At 43.2% G+C, this 21,817-nt stretch overlaps 1 protein-coding gene and 1 long non-coding RNA gene across 7 annotated transcripts in view; one reads left to right on the top strand and one right to left on the bottom strand.

Annotated features, from left to right (window-relative positions):
- PDSS2 (decaprenyl diphosphate synthase subunit 2) overlaps nt 1-21,817 on the top strand; it is a 315,097-nt gene that overhangs the window by 104,652 nt on the left and 188,628 nt on the right. The window lies entirely within an intron of this gene.
- On the bottom strand, nt 8,709-10,665 carry LOC130362170 (uncharacterized). The gene is made up of 3 exons (XR_008891299.1): nt 10,270-10,665; nt 10,036-10,181; nt 8,709-9,944 (listed from the first exon to the last, which is right to left on the bottom strand). It is a non-coding gene; the product is annotated as an uncharacterized LOC130362170 (long non-coding RNA).

The following is a 21,817-nucleotide window of genomic DNA, read 5'->3' as shown; positions in this document are numbered from 1 at the left end:
CCACAGTCACCTGCTGTCCAGGGTTCTCATTTGTGCTACAGTTAGATGCCTAAATGTTCTCATCTGGTTGCAGAAAGAGTTCCTGAAAATAATCCAGTTTGATGTGTTGTGCTTTTTTTCCCATTTTTTGCTTATGTTGCTCTCCTTCTTTTTCTCTCCAGGCGTCTGACTGCTGCCACATGCTCATCAAATATAATTGCTGCATCTGGGCTTTTTTTGTTTCCTCTTTTTAATAGTTGGTTGATGTGTGTCCCTTAGAGGGCTCACTCAGGTACATATATTCTTCAAGCCCCTAAAGCAATGTCAACTGGTTGATGTCCTTGGTTTCTTGGGGACAGGTCTCATAGATTCTAGTGGTTAGATTAAAATTATTCCATAAAGCATGCTAAGCATTAGGTTGATATTGCTGCAGCATCAGATTTATATATAATTTTATCATTTGATCTTATACTGTCTGCATTGCAATCCAAACTTGTATTTAGAGTAATAAGTTATGTTGAATAGCTACATCATGTCAGATTAGGCCTTTAGGTGTTTGCTAGTGAAGCCAAAGGTGTCAGTCTCCTGGGTTACTGTCAGTAGAGCAATGATAGCCTAGTACAAAGAATATGACTTCTCTCACAAAGAGATGTGGGAATGTTTTTTCATTCTTGGTTAAAGGTAGTATTACCAAGGTCCACCTTTTAATACAATCCTCTGGATTTTAACGACTGAAACTGCAGTTGACATAGTGAATTTAGTTTATTATTACAGTACACTACCTTGTTAAAAGTTTGTAAGATACTACCTCCCCCAGGCACAATGCAGTTAGCTACTTTGTCACATGATCACACTAAGAAGGGCAAAACTAGAATGCAATTAAAATGTGATTGAGCACATGCACTGCCTCTTCATTTATTGGGGGACGAAAGACCTCAGTTCTCGTGAACAGTGGGGTTCCAGCAGTCAGATTACCACTGATCAAATTACTGTTTTAGATGAGGGGTTGATAAATTAGAAGCTGAAAAAGAATTTAAGTGACCACCAAAATACCAACAACTTGTTGGACCCAAAACAGGATTGCTTTACTTTTTTAACTTTGTCACAGAAGTGTTGGAAAACCTGACATCTCCTTTCTGGACCTTAGCAAAGCCTTTGAAAATTTCAGTCTGAGTTTATATCAATGTTTTTCATTTCCATACTCAATTCTGTTGAATGGGCATTGTCAGATCCAAAGACATTTTATATGTTGTTACTGGTGAAAATTAAAGACCTTTTGTATTATGGTTGTTTAAAAAAAATTATGCATTTTTAATAAAGAAAACAACCCTTAAATATCCACCACTAGGGGTCCCCATACCTACTAGGACACTAACCAGTCCTGCAGCATCATCAGCTTATCCATGAGTCATGGACAAGGCTGCATGAGCAGACACACCAATTGCCTCCCACCACAACAAGGAGGGTCACGCCCCCTTCCCCTGAGAGGATTTCTAACACTGAGCTAATTAAAAGAGGTATTTTAATAATAAATATAGGTGATAGAGGCATAAAAACTAGATGTACATGGTCAGGATTATGTACTGAGTAACTTTTTTTTTTTTTGTGTGGGATCGGTTTTCATAACGGATTTGCCCATTGCTGATGTAAACATAGTCTTAATACCTGGATATTTCAGTTTATTTGCAGTTAACATAAGGATACAGTGGGGATCAAAAGTTTGGGCACCCCAGGTAAAAATTTGTATTAATTTGCAAAAAGCCAAGGAAAGATGGAAAAATCTCCAAAAGGCATCAAATTACAGATTAGACATTCTTAAAGTTAGATTTTATTTCCATCATTTACACTTTCAAAATAACAGAAAACAAAAAAATGTTGTCTGCAAAAGTTTGGGCACCCTGCAGAATTTATAGCATGCACTGCCCCCTTTGTAAAGCTGAGACCTGCCAGTGTCATGGATTGTTCTCAATCATCATCTGGGAAGACCAGGTGATGTCAATCTCAAAGGTTTTAAATGCCCAGACTCATCTGACCTTGCCCCAACAATCAGCACCATGGGTTCTTCTAAGCAGTTGTCTTCTGGCAGACACTGAAGTTGTGGTACACTATTCCACTATAAAGAGATACTTGTACAAATATGGTCTTCATGGAAGAGTCATCAGAAGAAAACCTCTTCTACGTCTCCACCACAAAAATCAGCGTTTGAACTTTGCAAATGAACATATAGACAAGCCTGATGCATCTTGGAAACAAGTTCTGTGGACCAATGAGGTTAAAATGGAACTTTTTGGCCGGAATGAGCAAAGGTACGTTTGGAGAAGAAAGGGAACAGAATTTAATGAAAAGAACCTCTGTCCAACTGTTAAGCATAGGGTTGGATCAATCATGCTTTGGGGTTGTATTGCAGCCAGTGGCACAGGGAACATCTCACAAGTAGAAGTAAAAATGGATTCAATAAAATTTCAGCAAATTTTGGATGCTGACTCGATGCTATCTGTGAAAAAGCTGAAGTTAAAGAGAGGATGGCTTCTACAAATGGATAATGATCCTAAACACACCTCGAAATCCACAGGAGATTACATCAAGAGGCGTAAACTGAAGGTTTTGCCATGGCCTTTGCAATCTCCTGACCTCAACATAATTTAAAATCTATGGATAGACTTTAAAAGAGCAGTGCGTGACAGACAGCCCAGAAATCTCAAAAAACTGGAAGACTTTTGTAAGGAAGAATGGGCAAAGATACCTCAAATAAGAATTGAAAGACTCTTTGCTGGCTACAAAAAGCATTTACAAGCTGTGATACTTGCAAAAGGGGGCAGTACAATATATTAACTCTGCAGGGTGCCCAAACTTTTGCAGACGCCATTTTTTTGTTTTCTGTTATTTTGAAAGTGTAAATGATGGAAACAAAATCTAACATTTGTTGACATATTATAAGAATGTCTAATCTGTAATTTGATGCCTTTTGGAGATTTTTCCATCTTTCCTTGGCTTCTTTATGCACATTAATACAAATGTTTACCTGGGGTGCCCAAACTTTTGATCCCCGCTGTAGATGTCAGATGGTTGTTGTTAATGGTGAGTATTGTAAACAGAACCTGGTTACAAGTGGTGTGCTACAAGCTTCTGTTCTATAACATATATAAAATACATTGACCTACAATGAAACATGTAAGAAAAAAAATAAATAAAAGAACAATGGTGGAATTACTATTTTGTTCAACCCATCTGCCTTCCTATCTTGACATTTATGGCATATTTACAGCACAGCTTATGGTGTTGTACTGTGTACGTAGCTCCCTTTTAGCCTCGAGGTATTAAAAGTGTGTATACAGCCTGCTTCTGTGTTTTCAGTTTCCCAACCACATTGAGCTGTGGCAAGAAGGCTGGACACAGCAAGGGACTATTATTCTTGAGACAGATAAGAGTCCCAAAGGTGTGACAACATCTATTAGACATGTATAGCATAATAGAATTATTCCTTGCTCCTGTCATAGGAAAAAACTTTTGACATGTCCTAGCGCCAAAAGTTTTAATCAGCGGGTATCTTGAGTGATCAGACACCTACTGAACAGGAGAATGAGTTGGGAGAAGTCTGCTCAGCTTGTTCTCTCCTGGCTCTGTGTCACTTGAATGAGACAAGCTCGCCATGTAAGTCTATAGGAGTTTCTTGATCACGTGACACAGTGGAAGGGGGGCGTTGGTGGTTAGGTAGGGAAAGGAGCGTGCATCAGCTCGTTCTGCTTATCAGCAGAAGTCTGAACACTTAGACACCTGCCAATTTTTGTAATGGCAGGTACACTTTTAGAAAGTCTTTTTTTAATAACAGGTACACTTTAAATTAGGGATGCACCGAAAGGGAAACCGAAACCAAAAATTTAGGCTGTGCTTGGCCGAAAATGCATTGCCCTGCCCACACTTTATTCATTCCCCCCTGTGGGGATAGCGCTGCAAGGGGAGAAGCAGGCAGCTTCTGTTCCCCCATCTCTGCTCTCGGGGATCAGGGCACAGAAGCCCAGAGGTGCTGCGGGGGACATATATCTTATTTCCTGATGTGGCAATTAGGGGTGTGAATCGCCAAGAATTTGGCGATTCGATTCGAATCGCGATACCAGTGTGGCGATTCGATATATCCCGATATATCGCGATACCGTCTAGGTGACGATACATCGCGATATATCCCGATATATCGCCCACCTGGGAGCATTCATAGATCCCAATAGACGCCGCTGTCAGCTTTGACAGCGGCGATCTAGTACTCCGGTGCTCACTTATCTCATGTTATCCCGTCCGGGCTGCAAAATAAAATAAAACGCACTTTATCTTACCTGCCAACGAGCCCCCGGAGCTCCGGTACACTCCGGTAGAGGTGTTCGGTCCCCGGGCTGTATTCTTCTTACTTCCTGTTAGTCCGGCACTTCACATGGAGCTTCAGCCTATCACCAATTTTGGCAAAATGTGTTAAACTGCTAAACTGATTCTGCTAAGCAATAAATAGTTTTAGCCAGGATTAACCACACTTCCCACCTGTGTATTTAGGATAGTTTGGTTAAGCCATCTATCAGTTTCCTTTCCATTAAGTTAAAATAAATGATCGTGCAAAACTGCTAATGCAAACAAGAACAGACCTAAAGCTTTAAAAAAGTTATATCAGCCTGGAGGTGATAGCAGCGGCAGGCGGGGAGCTGCTTGAAGAGCGGCCATTAAGTATACTGTGTGGGGAAAACTGCGGGAGCTGTCTGCCATTTTAAAGGCTTTCGTGGGCGGGGATTCCTGTTGCCCTGGGAACTCCCGCGCCCGGGAAGTGCTGGAGTGGGGCTGAAGGCTGCTGTGACCTGCTGTGTAGGAGCGGTGTGCGCCTACATTAACCCTTGGGCTCCCTGTGGACTCTACTGCTGCTGTGCTGGATGTTATCAGTATCAGTAAAGTAGAGGTCTCCTCCACTATATTGAATTTCCACCTGTGGGACCTGTGCCCCGGTCTCTGGCCTCCCAGTGAAGAGTTCAGCTCCCCCCCCCCCACACTCCTTTGTGAGTGCTCGGGTGCTGCTGTTGGATTGTGGCTGTGAGGGAAGCTGTGACATCCTTGCTCCAGGCTCCTCATTAACCCCCACCTGACGCTCTCCACCTCTGCATCTTGCTTTGCGTTGCTGGACTTTGTGGTGCTTACAGTGTTGCTGAATATGGGGGGTCCAAAAGGATGCAACAAGAAATCTAAATCTGCTGAAGCTGTGAGACAATCCACAGACGATGAGGGACCTCTGCCTGTCAGAGATCAACCTAGACGTGACTCCTGTGCGCCTACCCCATTGACCTCTAAGTTCTCTGCGCAGGCTGCTAAAGCTGTCAGCCAATTTGCCCGGCCCATCGAGGCTACGGTTGGATTGTCTCCTGTTCCTTCCCCCCCTATGTTCCCCGGCTCTCCTGGTTCTGAGAGGTGTGATTCTGCTCCTCATTCCTCTTATCCGGCGGATTCCGTGGATATCCGGCCGATTGACGTGTGACTTCACGAGGGGGCGGGCGTGAACACAGAAGCCCGCACCCAGCGTTCGGAACATTGACTTCCGGACGCTGGGGAGCGGAGTAACCCTTTAACATTTCCCTCTCTGCCTGTTCTCCTTATAGGTGACTTCAATGTGGTCCCGGATGCAAGTGTCGATCGCACTGGCGCAGCAGATTCTGGCTCCCCTGGTCTTAGGAACTGGAGTATAATTTCACTAGGCCTAGGCCCTCACCCCTCCTCTAAGGTCAGGCGGATGCACCCCGGCTGCCTGCAGGAGGACGTGGTGACAGCTTCCCTGCTTGAAGCTTATAATTGTTTCTGGGAACATAATATGTCTCACCCTGATAAATTGGTGCAATGGGATGCTTATAAAGCTCATGTTCGGGGAGCCTTTAGCCCTGTTGTTTGTCTATTAGGTGTTCTTAATGATTTGGTCACTGGCTCACATAGACGCCTTCTTATTAGGTTCTTATTGTTTTGTGCTCGGAAGGTTTTGATAATGGCCTGGAAGGATACATCCCCTCCCCCTATCACAAGGTGGTTTAATCTGGTTAATAAATTTGTTCCATTGTATATTAGTTGTAAATGCCCCAAGAAATTTGATAGGGTCTGGATGCCCTGGCTACTGGTGGGTGAATCGGTGGCCCCCCCCCCAAGAGAGGGTAAGTTTTCCGGGATAAAGTGGTTGTCGGTAACTGGGTGTTGGTGAAGGGGAGATCTCCGGGAGTGTGTGTGTGCGTGAGTATATGTTGTCTGTCTCAGCGTCTATTGTTTTGAGGTTAGCCGGGTGTGGTCTTCTTATCTCGTATAATCAGTATTGCTATGTTACTCCTTTTGTGTACACAGTGTTGTTAGGCTCAGAGGCCCGCTGGTCAGCAGTTGTCCTTGTTTTTCCTTGTTGGTGTATTACAAAACGTTCTAAATAAAAAAAAAAAAAAAAAAAAAAAAGACAACCTGGACAGTGGGCAAGTAATCAAATATTTTGGCTGATTATTGACAACCCCTTAAAATTAAAGTGCAAACAGAAGTAGCCCCAAAACATTGGCTACTTACACTATGGAGGAGATTTATCAAAACCCTTCCAGAGGAAAAGTTGCTAAGTTTCCCATAGCAACCAATCAGATTGCTTCTTTCATTTATCAGAGGCCTTTTAAAAAATTAAAGAAGTGATCTGATTGGTACCTATGGGCAACTCTGCAACTTTTCCTCTGGATAGGGGGTTGATAAATCTCCCCCAATGTGTAAAATACAAAGGAAAATTAATTACAATTTTTAAGTAAAAGTGGCAAATTCCTCTTCAGGAACAAAAGCTGCTCAGCTTTCTTGCAAGAGCGACTGTTCCTATGCTCGTTCAGAACATGAGATGCTGCACTGAACAGTCTCTCACTGTCTGTGCTGGTTCTTGGGGCAGATAAATATCTGTGGGCCATCTGTGCAAGCAATGGAAAGCATTCTTTGTTCATGCACCAGTATTGAAGAGGATCATCACTTCTGGTGATCGGTGGTTCTGCCATATAAACCTCCAGCTGTTGTAAAGCTACGCTTGACGAGACACTGCTGTGGATTGGGCTGCTTTCCTGTAAGATCTCTTCAAACATATCCTGAAATTGTGGGCATGCTCAGCTCACCACGTGTGCGAGACCTTTTATCTGGCACACTTTCTTCTGTGCTGCTGGCTCCTACACTAGATGCTACCATCTACTCCAACTGTGCTGTTATCATTTCATGTGCACTCTGCTTTCTTCCTGCCTCAAAATAGCGTTCTTTAAATCGAGGGTCTAGTAACGTTGAAATACAATAAAGAGGGTTAGTGTCAATACCAAAAAATCTTGCATTGACAGCTTCTACTGTAACAGAGTCTTTTTAGCTGTTTTTACACCATGGTCTGCTGGCTCCCCTCTTTAAAGCAGACGCTTCAGTGCTGCAATCAAGGGAATAACTTCTGCAATGGATGCATCACCTGAACTTATTTCCTCGGTTAACTGTTCAAATGGAGCAAGTAGATAAATAAGGTTTTCTATTAACAGCCACTGATGTGTACTGAACATTGCTGGCAGGTCATGATCTGTCATATATGCAGCTAAAACTCTCTTTTGTTCCATCAGACTTTGCAACTTGTAGTATGTGCTGTCCAAGCGTGTGGCTACATCTTGCTGCAGTCGTTTGGGAAGCATTCCAAACTGTATTTTCACAGCCTGTAATCGAAAATAAGCAAGCGGGAATGCTTGAAGTGACCCACAATTTTTCTCCCTGTTGTTAAAGGGGTACTCCGGTGCTTACACATCTTATCCCTTATCCAAAGGATTGGGGATAAGATGCCTGATCACGGGAGTCCCGCAGCTGAGGACGCCCGCGATCATGCACGCGGCACCTAGTTTGTAATCAGTCCCCGGAGCGTGTTCGCTCCGGGTCTGATTACGGTCGACCGCAGAGCCGGCGGCGTGTGACGTCACGCCCCCGCCCCCATGTGACATCACGCTCCGCCCCTCAATGCAAGCCTACGGGAGGGGGCGTGATAGCTATGCATTGGGGGGGCGGGGAGTGACGTCACACGCCGCCGGCTCTGCGGTCGACCGTAATCAGACCCGGAGCGAACACGCTCTGGGGACTGATTACAAACGGGGTGCCGCGTACATGATCGCGGGCGTCCCCAGCTGCGGGACTCCCGCAATCAGGCATCTTATCCCCTATCCTTTGGATAGGGGATAAGATGTGTAAGCACCGTAGCACCCCTTTAACTCTGATATGCTCTGCTGACTCAACACTCCCTCATTCACAGCCAACTGCAGTGTGTGTGCCGTGCATGGAATGCTTTGGAGTCCACTATCTTCCATAGCCTTTTTCATGTTACATACATTATCACAAACAATCAGATGCACTTTAGATTTTTCAATGTGCCAATTTTGAAGCATGTCATCTAAAGCTTCTGCTATCGCTGCTGCAGTGTGAGTGAAGTAAAACTTCTTGTGAGTGAAGTAAAACTGTTTGCAATTTGAAATCTGTGTCTATCCAATGTGCTGTTAAACTTAGCATACTCGTTGAGCTTACATCTGAGCTCCAAATGTCTCTGGTAAAACTTAAAGCGGTATTCCAGGATTTTTTTTTATTTCATTATGCTACAGGGGCTGTAAAGTTAGTATAGTTCATAATATAGTGTCTGTACTTGTCTCTAACAGCTGGTCTCATATTCTTATGTGATCTTTTCTCTGGATGTTCAGAGCACAGCATACAAAATTACTCCTGTCTCGGGTATTTCCCAAGATGCAGTGTGGCCGAGACCTGACATCACTAGTCAGGTGATGACAGGGAGCCTGACTGCTTCAATGGGTGGAACAGCTGGAGGCACCTTGATTAGAAAGCACTGACCTTTTTTTATTGAATTTAGCTTGTTTGCTTTTCAATGGGTGGGGTGACTGATGCGTGGGAGATAGGAAAGTGGAATTCTGGGATTTGTAGTAAAAAAGAAATCTTCAACAGGACATACTGAGGTTCAAAAAAAGGAAGCCACAGCTTTATGATAATCTCACAACATAGCCATTTAACCCAAAGACAAGCGCAGATCCTTCCTAAGTATGCCCATTACTGTCTGGCAGGTAGGTGCTAAAATCACCTTATGATGGATAACCCCTTTAAAACTAGGATATCACTTGTTATTAGCTGATGACTGGGTTTTGCTACATGATCAAACATTTCTGGTAGACAGGTTTCAGCAAAGTAACGCCTGCTTGGCAGGTTGTACCATGGCTCAATATGTTCTATGAGCCTTCCAAAGCCAATATCCTCCACAACCAAAAATGGCTGGCTGGCCATCTAGAGCAATAAATTCCATAATTTTTTTGGTAATGCCATGTGCTTTGGAACTATCACTATTAAATTTTAAAGGTGTTCAAAGACTGTGGCAACAGGTGGTGGTGGTGATGTGCTAGGTGAGGGCCATACTTTTAAACTTCATGTACTCATTTCGCTGGGTAGTGAAGTTACTGGATGGCAAGTGATCAAAAGCTAATGTGAAATCTGAAAAATATAAATATCCCAAAAAAAATGACAATCATCAACTGTAAATGCCATAGTAAACCTAAAAAAAGAAAGGAGCAGAGATAGAACAGTGATCTGCAACCTGTGGCTCTGCAGTTGATGCAGATCTACAAATCCCAGCATACCCCGAAAGCCTTCGGCTGTCAGGGCATGCAGGGAGTTTTAGTTCTTGCCCAGCTACAAAGCCACAAGTTGCAGATCACTGCTATGGCCTTAGAGCAAGCATTTAGGCTGGGCTTGGGTGTGTTTATAGATGGTACAGACATACTAAAGAACTAAGATAAGATCCCTGTAGCCAGAGCAGTAGATCAAGAAGGAGGGAGAGGTAGTGAGCAGCACTGTAGTTCGGAGGAAGCAAACAGGAGGTCCGCTTCTTCACAGACATGCAGTATTGTTGATGGTGAGACTAAGTATGCGTGGAACAAAATCTGAAAAATAAAAAAACAAGAAGCAATCAGGCTTGGCTTTGGTGCCTTTCTAGATGGAAGAGTAAATTAAAGAATTGGAAGCCCTCTGTACCTGAAGCCATCAGTTACTGCAGGAGACCATGGAGGGAGAGGTTGTGAGCAGCACTAGAGTTCGGAAGAAGCATACAGCAGGAGGTCCGCTTCTTCTCAGACAGGCAGTAGTGGAGGTGGTGAGACTGAACATGCGTGGAACGAAATCTGAAAAATAAAACAGGAAGCAATCAGGCTGAGCTTGGGTGCCTTTCTAGATAGAAGAGGAGACTAAAGAATTGGAAGACCCCTGTACCTGTAACCATCTGTTACTGCAGGAGACCATGGAGGGAGAGATGGTGAGCAGCACTAGAGTTCAGAGGAAGCCAACAGCAGGAGGTCCGCTTCTTCACAGACAGTCAGTAGTGGTGGTGGTGAGACTAAGCATAGGTGAAGCAAAATCTGAAAAATAAAATACAGGATGCAATCAGGCTCAGCTTAGATGCCTTTATAGATGGTAGAGAAGACTCAAGAACTGGAAGACCCCTGTAGCCATCAGCCATTGCAGGAGACCTAGAAGGAGGAAGAGGTAGTAAGCACCAATAGCATTTAAGGAGATCTGCTTCTTCAGAGACAGTGTTGAGCTGCTCCACTGCAAGCACAAAATCTGAAAGATATAACGTGAGGTACAATATGAAGCACTAACTGTTACATAGTTTATAATGTTGAAAAAAGTCCATGAAGTTCAACCTAATGCCCTACTGTGTTGATCCAGCGAAGGCAACCCCCCCCCCCACCCCCCCCCCCCCTTCATGAGGCTGATCGCTATCGCCCTAGGACAGAATAAAAATTCCTCCCCAAGTCCAAAATCACTCCCCTTAATTTTTTTTTATAAAAAAGAAAGAGCATAAACATAACTGATATTGCTGCACAAATTAAGTCAGAACTATTAAAATAGAACAGTAATAAATGTGCAGAAAAAATAGTTGATGCTCACTCACCATAAAAATCAGCCTTTAATGAAGCATCTTAAGATTCACCGGCATCCTTAGAGGAAATCCAGAAAAAATTCTGGAAGAAGCATTTGAAAAAAACGCCAACATCACTCGCGAGGGACTGGTATTTAAACACAAAAAAAGGAAAAAGGAAAGGAAGAATAATGAAAAGGATAAAAGGTTCGTCTTCACATTTCAATACAGTTCGATGTCAGACAAGATAAAGAAAGCCATATTAAACAACTGGTATATTCTAGAGAGAGATCCTGTGTTGCAAGAAATAGCACTGAAAAAAACTTTAACCTTCAGACGCAGTGAGAGTCTGAAAAATACGTTAGTAACTTCTACTTTCCGCACAACTAAAAACATTTCTAGAAAAAAACTTCTAAAAAAACTGGCTTACGGAGAATGAACTCAAAGGCAATTTTACATGCGGCAAATGCGCCCATTGCCCCCAGTTAATGAAGGGAGCATATTTCAAGTTGGGAGGCACAGATGTTACCGTAAAAGACTTTATTTGTTGCAGGTCCGAGTGGGTGGTTTAGGCCATCCAGTGCCCCTGTAAATACTATTATATTGGCTCCCACAAAGCGATGTATCTTTTCCCGTTTTAGGGAGCATAAACGCTCCTTAATAACAGGGTTGGGATCAGCAAGACTTATAGAGCACATGAAAGAGAAACACAAAAGTGACAGAAGCCTACTTACTTAGAAAGAGTAATGACTGACAGCCCAGAACGAAAAGGGTTATTGAGGCAACGGGAGTGTCAGTGGATCTTGCGCAGAGAAGAGCTCGGAATCCTGGGCCTGAATGAATTTTTATGATGGCTGTACCTGTATGATCTTTTTTTTTTAATAGATATTGTTCTTTTTCACGTTTTTCATATATCTTTTTGCACCATGGAGAAATTTTTGTTGGAATTGTATCCTCCACCGGGATAGCGATCCTGGACTTCCTGTTAAAAGACTTCCGGGAACATCCAGCAGTGAGGCCAGAGGAAGCGGGAAGACCGCAAAACAAGGCTTGTTGCCACTACTCCGCTCAGCTTCGGCTGTGCGGCTTTGTTCTCCCTTCCATGCTGGATGTCGGTGAATTTTAAGATGCTTCATTAAAGGCTGATTTTTATGGTGAGTGCATCAACTATTTTTTATATTTTCTGCACGTTTTGGACATTGTTTTTTCCTAATTTTTTGCACCCCATGGCTTTCACCCAGAGTACTCCTGTCCCATTTTTTGGCAGATAGTCACACAGTTTTTGCTAGCAGTGGTGCCACCCCGTCTTTCCTCTCTGCCTTTAGTATAACAGTAATAAAACTGCATGGTGAATGGCGTACATGTAAAAAAATTACCAATTGCCAGAATTATTCTTTTTTGGTCATATCACATCCACCAAAAAATGGAATAAAAAGGGGTGGTAACAAAGTCTGACCAATACTAATTTGATACCAATAAAAATTAAGATTATGGCAGAAAAATTTGCCCTCCATACACTACTCTATACTGTATATAGTGATATGTCACACTCCTTTACATTGAATATTATAGTATGTGACCTTCCTATACACTGTAATTACTGCTATATGTAGTGCAAAAGGGTGATAACATGTCACAATATACAGTATGTAGTGATCCCCACCACCCATTCTCTGAATTTTACATTGTACAGCACTGTCACATATTACTATACACAGTGTATGGGTGGGGTTACATATCACTATATACTGTATATTTTGATATTATCACTCTTGTATTATATATAGCAGTGTACACGGACTCAAACACTACTGTTTACAGTGTACAGGTGTGTCACACCTCTTTATACAATAGATATATATATATTGATGAGTGATCCCCCATAGAGTAATATGTGACACTCATACACACTGCATAATATGGGGAGGGGGTCACACATCACTATATACAGTGTGCAGGAGAAAGTGGATCACATTTTGGTATATGCAGGCTGCCAGATCTTACAGTTGGCAGCAGGTCTTCAGGAAGGCTCTTCCTCAGCAGCATTGGTGCAGGGAGCGGAGCTGCAGACAGAATGGCTCCTCCCCATCAGCTCCTCCCTGTCAGACTTTTATTAGCCCGCCATAGTGAAGAGAAAAGTAGTCCAGAGAAAAGGAAGGTGCAGCTCTTGTCTTTTGATTGCAGCGCTGTATGCCCTTCCCCCACCCTGCCGGAAAATGCTGTGTAACTCATGACACCGCTGCTGCGCCTGCGCCCACCTCACACAGGGGAGGACGAGTTAAGTGGCCATGGGGCCTAATGCTAGAGCCGCATCCACTACTCTCAGCCCGACTGAGCTGCCGGGAAGGTTTTACTTTGACTTTAGACGCGGCAATCAACTTTGATCGTCACGTTTGAAGGGTTAATACCGGGCATCACTGCGATCGGTGATGTTCGGTATTAGCCACGGGTCCCATCCGTTGATAGCCACCGGGACCGACACGATATAAAGCGGGGTCACCACATGACCCCACGTTACATCGCGGGAGCCGGCGTAGGACGTAAATATACATCATGCGTCGTTAAAGAGTTAATGTTCAAAGGCTGTGGAAATAAAGCCTGTATTTTTAACTCCCTCACAGCCTTCGGTACCAAAGCGCCAAGTCTCTGCCACACTTCATTAGCTAGAAAGAACATAGCATTGTGGTGAGCGGCAATGTGCCATGAAGTGAAGTTCAACGGAGAACGGGCGCTATGATATCAGAAGCTGCAAAAGAGGAGACTGGGTAGGTGAGACTTAGATTACTCCCAGCATGTTGCACTATAATATAAGTTACAGTGCAACATGCTGGGAGTCGTAGTTTTGGTTTGGACCTAGATGCAGGGCATGCTAGGAGTTGTACTAGTTTTGGTCAGCTGCTTGTGCACTGCAGTGATCTGCAACCTGTGGCTCTGCATCTGGTGCAGAACTACAACTCACAGCTTGCCCAGACAGGCTGTCAGGGCATGCTGGGAGTTATAGTTCTACACTAGAGCCACAGGTTGCAGATCAATGCTATATGGATGCCCAATTGCCCATAGTCTCGTGAAATATAACTTATCCCCTATCCAAGTTATAGATTGCGGTGGGCTGAGCGCTGGGACCCATCGCAATCTCCTGAATGGGACCCCGGCAGTCTGCTGGAAGGGGTGTGCCGACTGTGCGGTTTCATTAAAGAGAACCAATCCTCAGATTTTACCCTATATAATGCTTGGCAAAGTCTTTATCCTCACCATCCCCGGGGGACATTCCTGCCTGCGTGAATGGTGAGAATATTAACTTATAAACTGCTTCCCGGACCCAAAAGTAGTCCCCTGGGCGGGGAGCTCCTCTCACCTAGTCCCTTGTCTTCAGCCAGCAGCGACACCTCTCAGCTTGATTGAAAGGGCCACGTCATCACTCTGCTCCATCTGTTTAGTGAGCAGAGCGATGAATGCAGCCCATCAATCAAGCCGAGGGGGGGCATCGCTGCCGACCGAAGACAGAACTAGGAGAGAGGAGCTCCCCTCCCAGGGAACTACTTACGAGGTCGGTATTGAGCAGTTTATAAGTTAATATCCTCACTATCCCTGCAGGCAGGAACGTCCCTGGAGGATGGGAAGGATAAAGATTTTACCCTATATAACACTTTGCCAAGCATTATATAGGGTAAAATCTGATGGTTGGTTCCCTTTATCGTTATCATTTAATATTTCGGATATTTATGCACTTTTTTTTAAAAAAGGAGTGGGGGGAATGAAAACTTTTATTTAGGGGAGGGGCTTTTTTTTGTGCCTTATATTTTTTTCACACTCTTTCTCCCCATAGGGCAGTGCATTCCACAGGGTGCCTCCAGTTGTTGCAAAACTGACAGTCAAAGGCTTTAGGGCATGCTGGGAGTTGTAGTTTTGTAACAGCTGGAGACACACAGATGCACTCTTGTGTTTGCACACACTGATCATTGCTGTGCCATAGAAGCCTATAGCACGGCACTGATCAATGTTATTGGCGTTCCATTACTACAGGCTGCTTAGACTGTCTTCATATTGGAGCGCAGGTCGGATGAGCCGGAGGCAGGTAGGGAACCACCGCCCGTCCTCTTTGCTGATCGGGACCTCCACTGAGCTACCGAAGAGTGTTTTAGCCATTTTAGACACCGCGATCAACGTTGATCACGGCATCTCAACGGTTAATGTAGGACATCACCCAGATCTGATGTCCAGCAGTAGCCAGCTGATCGGGACCTCGCGGGTATTCCGATCAGTTTCACTGAGTTATCAAAGATTACTTATGCCATTTTTAGGTTAATGTCGGATATCACCAAGATCAGTGATGTCCGGCATTAGCCAGCTGATTGGGACCTCACGGGTGTCCCAATCAGCTCCACTGAGCTACCGAAGACTATTTAAGCCATTTTAGAGTTAATGTTGGACATCACCAGGCTCGGTGATGTCCGGCATTAGCCAGTATGAAGCGAGCTCTGCTCCTTAGCTTGCTTCATACACCCGTGCATGGCTACGCTGCAAAAAAAAAAAAAACAGTTCTCATAATGGAGGGTTCGTACGGGACCTTAGGGGGGAACATGCTGCAGCACGGAGTACTGCCGTCTCACCAAGCTCCCTCCTGCGGCCAGGGACACACGGGGGATAGGGCAGTGTGGCGCTGGAGAGAGCAATACCAAGTAATCCAATACCCCCACGCGCCCTGTTCCATTTATAAACTATGGGATCATTGGGGGGAAGAAATATAGCGTGCATTACCTACTGGCACTGCTTCACATGAGGTGCTCCCGCTGGTTCTTGGTGCCAACTGCGGGTCTTCTCACAGACTTGCCTATATAAGTTCCAAACTACACCCTACTTTAACCCCTGCAGCACCCCGTCAACATCAGCCTCCGCAGCGAACATCGATCTGATGAATCATGATCACGGGGCCGGAGTATCGGGATGTCACAGCTCCATCACCGTGTGACGTCATGCCCCACCCCCTCAATGCAAGCCTATGGGAGGGGACGTGGAGGCTGATGATAGCGGGGTTCTGCATGAAAGATTGCGGGGGTCCCCAGCGGTAGGACCACCGCGATCAGGCATCTTATCCCCTATCCTTTGGATAGGAGATAAGATGTCTTAGGGCTGGAGTACCTCTTTAACCCCTTAAGGACCCGGGCTTTTTCCGTTTTTTCATTTTCAATTTTTCCTCCTCAACTTAAAAAAATCATAACTCTTTAAAATTTTCACCAAAAATTCTATATGATGGCTTATTTTTTGCGTCACTAATTCTACTTTGTAATGACATTAGTCATTTTACCCACAGTCTACGGTGAAACGGGAAAAAAAATCAATGTGCGACAAAATTGATGAAAAAACACTATTTTGTAAGTTTTGGGGGCTTTCGTTTTTACGCAGTACATTTTTCGGCAAAAAGACATCTTATCTTTATTCTGTAGGTCCATACGGTTAAAATGATACCCTACTTGTATAGGTTTGATTTTGTATTACTTCAGAAAAAAATCATGAATACATGCAGGAAAATGTATACGTTTAAAATGGTCATCTTCTGACCAGGGCTGTGGAGTTGGAGTCGCGGAGTCGGATGAAATTTTGGGTACCTGGAGTCGGAGTCGGCAAACAATGGAAACAATGGAATTTTTTTTGCCCGTACGCCATTTAAAAAGCAGTATATTTTTATAATTTCAGACATTTCCGCATGCGGCGATACCACATATGTTTATTTTTATTTACACTGTTTTTTTTCACTGTGTTTCTTGGCTCATGTGTCGTCAAGAAACGAGAATGCAGACCGGCCCAGGATATCAATTGATTTTATTTTGGTAGAGATGGACAACGCGTTTCGGCATACTTCTGATGCCTTCCTCAGGTCCAATAAAATTGCATACTTTGTTGATGGTACTGTAGGAGTGTGCTGGTTTGGATCCTGTCTGTTGGCGGTGCTGGCGTGCAGTGATGTGCAGTCACCGCCAACAGACAGGATCCAAACCAGCACGCTCCTGGAGGTTATAGACAATTATGCATGCGCCAATACCAAATATGTTATATTTACATAGTTTCTATATGGATAGTTCTATATATATATATATATATATATATATATGTGTGTGTTGTTTTTTTAAATCTTTTTTTTAAATATTTTTTTAAACTTTATTGGTCCCTTAGGGGACTTTTAGGAGGAATCATTCGATTCCTCATACAGATCAATGCAGTTCTATTGAACTGTGTGATCTGTGTTTATTTGGTTGAGCCTGCTCCAGGCAGGCTTAATCAAATACAGATCCACAGCAGCCATGAGATGAAAGGTTAGCCCTCCAGCTACCTCCACAGTGGATTATTAAAGAGAAGTAATATACAAATCTGTTTAACTTTCTGGCACCAGTTAACTTAAAAAATTTCCACTGGTTTTCCACCGGAGTACCCCTTTAATGTCCTCTCTAATTTGCCTTGCAAATTATTTTCTACACCACCAATTTTTTTAACCGTTTAATCAAGCAAATTGGCCAACCAATCGAATATGAAAATAATTGATAGTTTAATTTATACTATAGAGAAACTAAACCTAACAACAGTCAGTGAACTACAATTTTAGTGGACATGAGACCCCTAGTGGCTGAAAGGTTAGAAAGCAACATTTTTAAAGACAATGGCCCTCATTTACTAAGAGTGGAGTGTCGGTTTGTGTTTGACTTTTGCTTTTCCAATCTTTTTCTCTCTTGGTATTTACTAATCTGTCGCATGGTAGTTTCTGTCGCAAGGTTTATCTGTTGCATGGTAAAATCTGTTGCAGGGTTAATACTGTCGCACATTAAAATCTGGCGCATGCATAAATCTGTCGCAATGAAAATTCTGTCGCAGTGAGACAGATTTTTTTAATAAAAACTGGGAAAGAAAAAATAATTTGTGAAAATAAATATGTATAGAAATATATAACTATATATATATATATAGAGAGAGAGAGAAATTTAATAAAATAGTCTAAATATATACGATATATATATATGTATATAATTTTTTATACATATATGTATATACACACATATAGATAGATGTATTAAAATGAGTATATATATATATATATATATATATATATATATATATATATATATATAAAGGGGATGAGTATTTGCCTCAGGGCGAGGCCACCACTCCTGGTGTAACGGAGCTTCAGAAGGCCATTAAGCACTCCGTGGGCATTCTGGGTAGGGGAATATGCAAAGCATCTCATTACATCACGTTTTCAGGTAATGTTCCCTGGTATCAACTTAGCTCCTGTTAAGGAATATAAAAAACTGATCTGGATTTTATGCCAAGCCAGACTACTCCCCAAAAGGGAAGTTTCTACCCATCTGCAGACAGCTGTTTCGTAGTTTTTGCCACTCGTCACTACAGAGCAGGGTGATCTGGCTTGGCTGGGGTAAGAGGCCTGAGAGCAACTAAAGGGGATGAGTATTTGCCTCAGGGCGAGGCCACCACTCCTGGTGTAACGTAGCTTCAGAAGGCCTCTTACCCCAGCCAGGCCAGATCACCCTGCTCTGTACTGACGAGGTGATGTAATGAGATGCTTTGCATATTCCCCTATATATATATATATATATATATATATATATATATATCTTATTATTATTTTTTTACCATTATTACTGAGACAATAGGAGAATAAAAAACTTGGAAAGACTCATAAAAATGTGAAGAAACAGTGGGGATCAAAAGTTTAGACAAGGAAAGAAGCCAAGGAAAGATGGAAAAGTCTCCAAAAGGCATCAAATTAGATATTAGACATTCTTATAATATGTCAACAAAATTAGACTTTATTTCCATCATTTACACTTTCAAAATAACAGAAAACAAAAAAATGGCATTTGCAAAAGTTTGGGCACCCTGCAGAGTTAATATCTTGTACTGCCCCCTTTGACAAGTATCACAGCTTGTAAACGCTTTTTGTAGCCAGCCAAGAGTCTTTCAATTCTTGTTTGAGGTATCTTTGGCCATTCTTCCTGTCAAAAGTCTTCCAGTTCTTTGAGATGTCTGGGCTGTCTGTCACGCACTGCTCTTTTAAGGTCTATCCATAGATTTTCAATTATGTTGAGGTCAGGAGAATGTGAAGGCCATGGCAAAACCTTCAGTTTACACCTCTTGAAGTAATCCCCCCGTGGATTTTGAGGTGTGTTTAGGATCATTATCCATTTGTAGAAGCCATCCTCTCTTTAACTTCAGCTTTTTCACAGATGGCATCAAGTTAGTATCCAAAATTAGCTGAAATTTTATTGAATCCATTTTTCCTTCTACTCGTGGCTGCAATACAACCCCAAAGCATGATTTTTCCAAAATGCATCAGGCTTGTCTATATGTTCATTTGCAAAGTTCAAATGCTGATTTTTGTGGTGAGGACGTAGAAGAGGTTTTCTTCATATGACTCTTCTATGAAGACCATATTTGTACAAGTATCTCTTTATAGTGGAATAGTGTACCACAACTCCAGTGTCTGCCAGATCTTTCTGGAGGGATTGTGCAGTCAAACGTAGGTTTTGAATTGCTCACAATCCTGCGGTTCTGTCTGATATTTTTCTTGGTCTTCCAGATCTTGCTTTAACTTCCACTGTTCCTGATGACTGCCATTTCTTAATTACATTCCGAACAGAGGATATTGACATCTAAAAACGTTTTGCTATCTTCTTATAGCCTTCTCCAGCTTTGTGAGCGTCAACTATTTTCAGTTTCAGATTTCTAGACAACTGCTTAGAAGAACCCATGGTGCTGATTGTTGGGGCAAGGTCAGATGAGTCTGGGCATTTAAAACCTTTGAGATTGACATCACCTGGTCTTCCCAGATGATGACTGAGAACAATCCATGACACTGGCAGGTCTCAGCTTTGCAAAGGGGGCAGTGCATCCTATAAATTTTGCAGGGTGCCCAAACTTTTGCAGACGTCATTTTTTTGTTTTCTGTTATTTTGAAAGTGTAAATGATGGAAATAAAATCTACCTTTTGATGACATATTATAAGAATGTCTAATCTGTAATTTGATGCCTTTTGGTGATTTTTCCATCTTTCCTTGGCTTCTTTATGCACATTAATACAAATTTTTATCTGGGGTGCCCAAACTTTTGATCCCCACTGTAAAGCTAAAACGTTATTTAAAAAATAAATAGTGCAAAAAAATAAAAATAAAACAGAATTGCTTGAAAAAGACGAGGCAGGCAAAGTAGCAAACCTTATACAGGCTTTAAAGTGTAGGGTTTTCTTCCCAGAAAATTCACATGATTTTCGGAGTGGTTTTCAGAAAAGACGAGTGATTTTGGATGAAATGTAGGGAACACGCCCCTTTTCCCGAAAATGCCCATTTTGTAGTTATTTTTTTCACTCAGAGTGATTCAGATTCTGTCAGGTTTTTTCTATCGCACTATAGAATTTAGGCGCAAAACCCGACAATAAGAGTCGGAATCCTGTTAGTAAATGAGGGCCAATAAATTTGAAGATTTTCTTGTGGGCTCTGCTATTGCATGAGCACAAGTTGTGTGAAAAGTTAATGTCTATTTGAGTCTTAGCAGGAATTGTTATTTAACCCTTTAACGCAGAACGACGGGTATACCCGTCGGCTGCTGAAGTGGGTTCTCGCAGAGCGACGGGTATACCAGTTGTTCACATAATTGTAGCTGCTGCTGCATCCCGCAGGCTGAACTTTTCACCTCCGTTGTCTCCGGCAGGTGAGAAGTTCTGCTTATTTTATACGGCGGATGACGATATACCTTTGCGCATTCCACAGTATAAAGGCGATGTTCATTAAATGCGCGCTCCCGCGGCACTGATCGGGTTAATTAGCTAAAGTCCCGGGGTGTCCAGTGGGAGACCACTCCAGCCCGACACCCCCGGACCCCATTTGATTAACCCGATCAGCAATCGGGTTTGCAGGGTCGGCAGGTGTGTGGAAGGTACACACACTTCAAGACACAGTTTTCTTCACTACACCGGAGGTCCGGCGGCGGCGATGGCTGGTGCGCGGAGGTCCGGCGGCGGCGATGCGGGTGCGCGGAGATGACGGGGGAATGTGCCCTCCCCCTGCTAAGTTGCAAAACTACAACTCCCAGTAGGTCCAGACAGTCTGAGCATGCTGGGAGTTGTAGTTTTGCAGCATCTGGAGGAACACTGAGTAGTGGTCACCAAACTGTGATCCTCCAGATGTTGCAAAACTATAACTCCCAGCATGCCCAGACAGCCAATGCCTGTCTGGGCATGCCAGAAGTTGTAGTTTTGCAAGATTTGGAGCATCACAGTTTGGTGACCACTACACAGTGGTCTCCAAACTGTAGTCCTCCAGATGTTTCAAAGCTACAACTCCCAGCATGCCCAGACAGCCATTTGCTGTCTGGGCATGCGGGGATTTTTAGTTTTGCAAGATCTGGAGGACCACAATTTGGAAATCACTGTGCAGCGGTCTCTAAACTGTGGCCCTCCAGATCTTGCAAAACTACCAGCATGCCTGGCAACAAGTGGCTGTCAGTACATGCTGGGAGTTGTAGTTTTGCAACAGCTGGAGGCACACTGGTGGGTAAACACTGAGTTAGTCTGTTACCTAATTCAGTGTTTTCCCACCAGTGTGCTTCCAGTTGTAGCAGAACTACAACTCCCAGCATGTACTGACAGCTGCTTGTTGCCGGGCATGCTGGTAGTTTTGCAAGATCTGGAGGGCCACAGTTTAGAGACCGCTGCACAGTGATTTCCAAACTGTGGTCCACCAGATCTTTCAAAACTACAAATTGTAGTCTGGAAAATTTGGGATAACACCTTTTGGGATAACACACATTTTAGTGAAAAAAAAAACAAATTTTTCATTTTCATGAGCAGCCATTGAAGAAATCATCTGAGGAACAATTATTTTGCATCTTAAG

This window comes from Hyla sarda, chromosome 3 (genome assembly GCF_029499605.1).
Source record: "Hyla sarda isolate aHylSar1 chromosome 3, aHylSar1.hap1, whole genome shotgun sequence".
Taxonomy (NCBI): domain Eukaryota; kingdom Metazoa; phylum Chordata; class Amphibia; order Anura; family Hylidae; genus Hyla; species Hyla sarda.
This window is presented reverse-complemented; position numbering and strand designations above follow the sequence as displayed.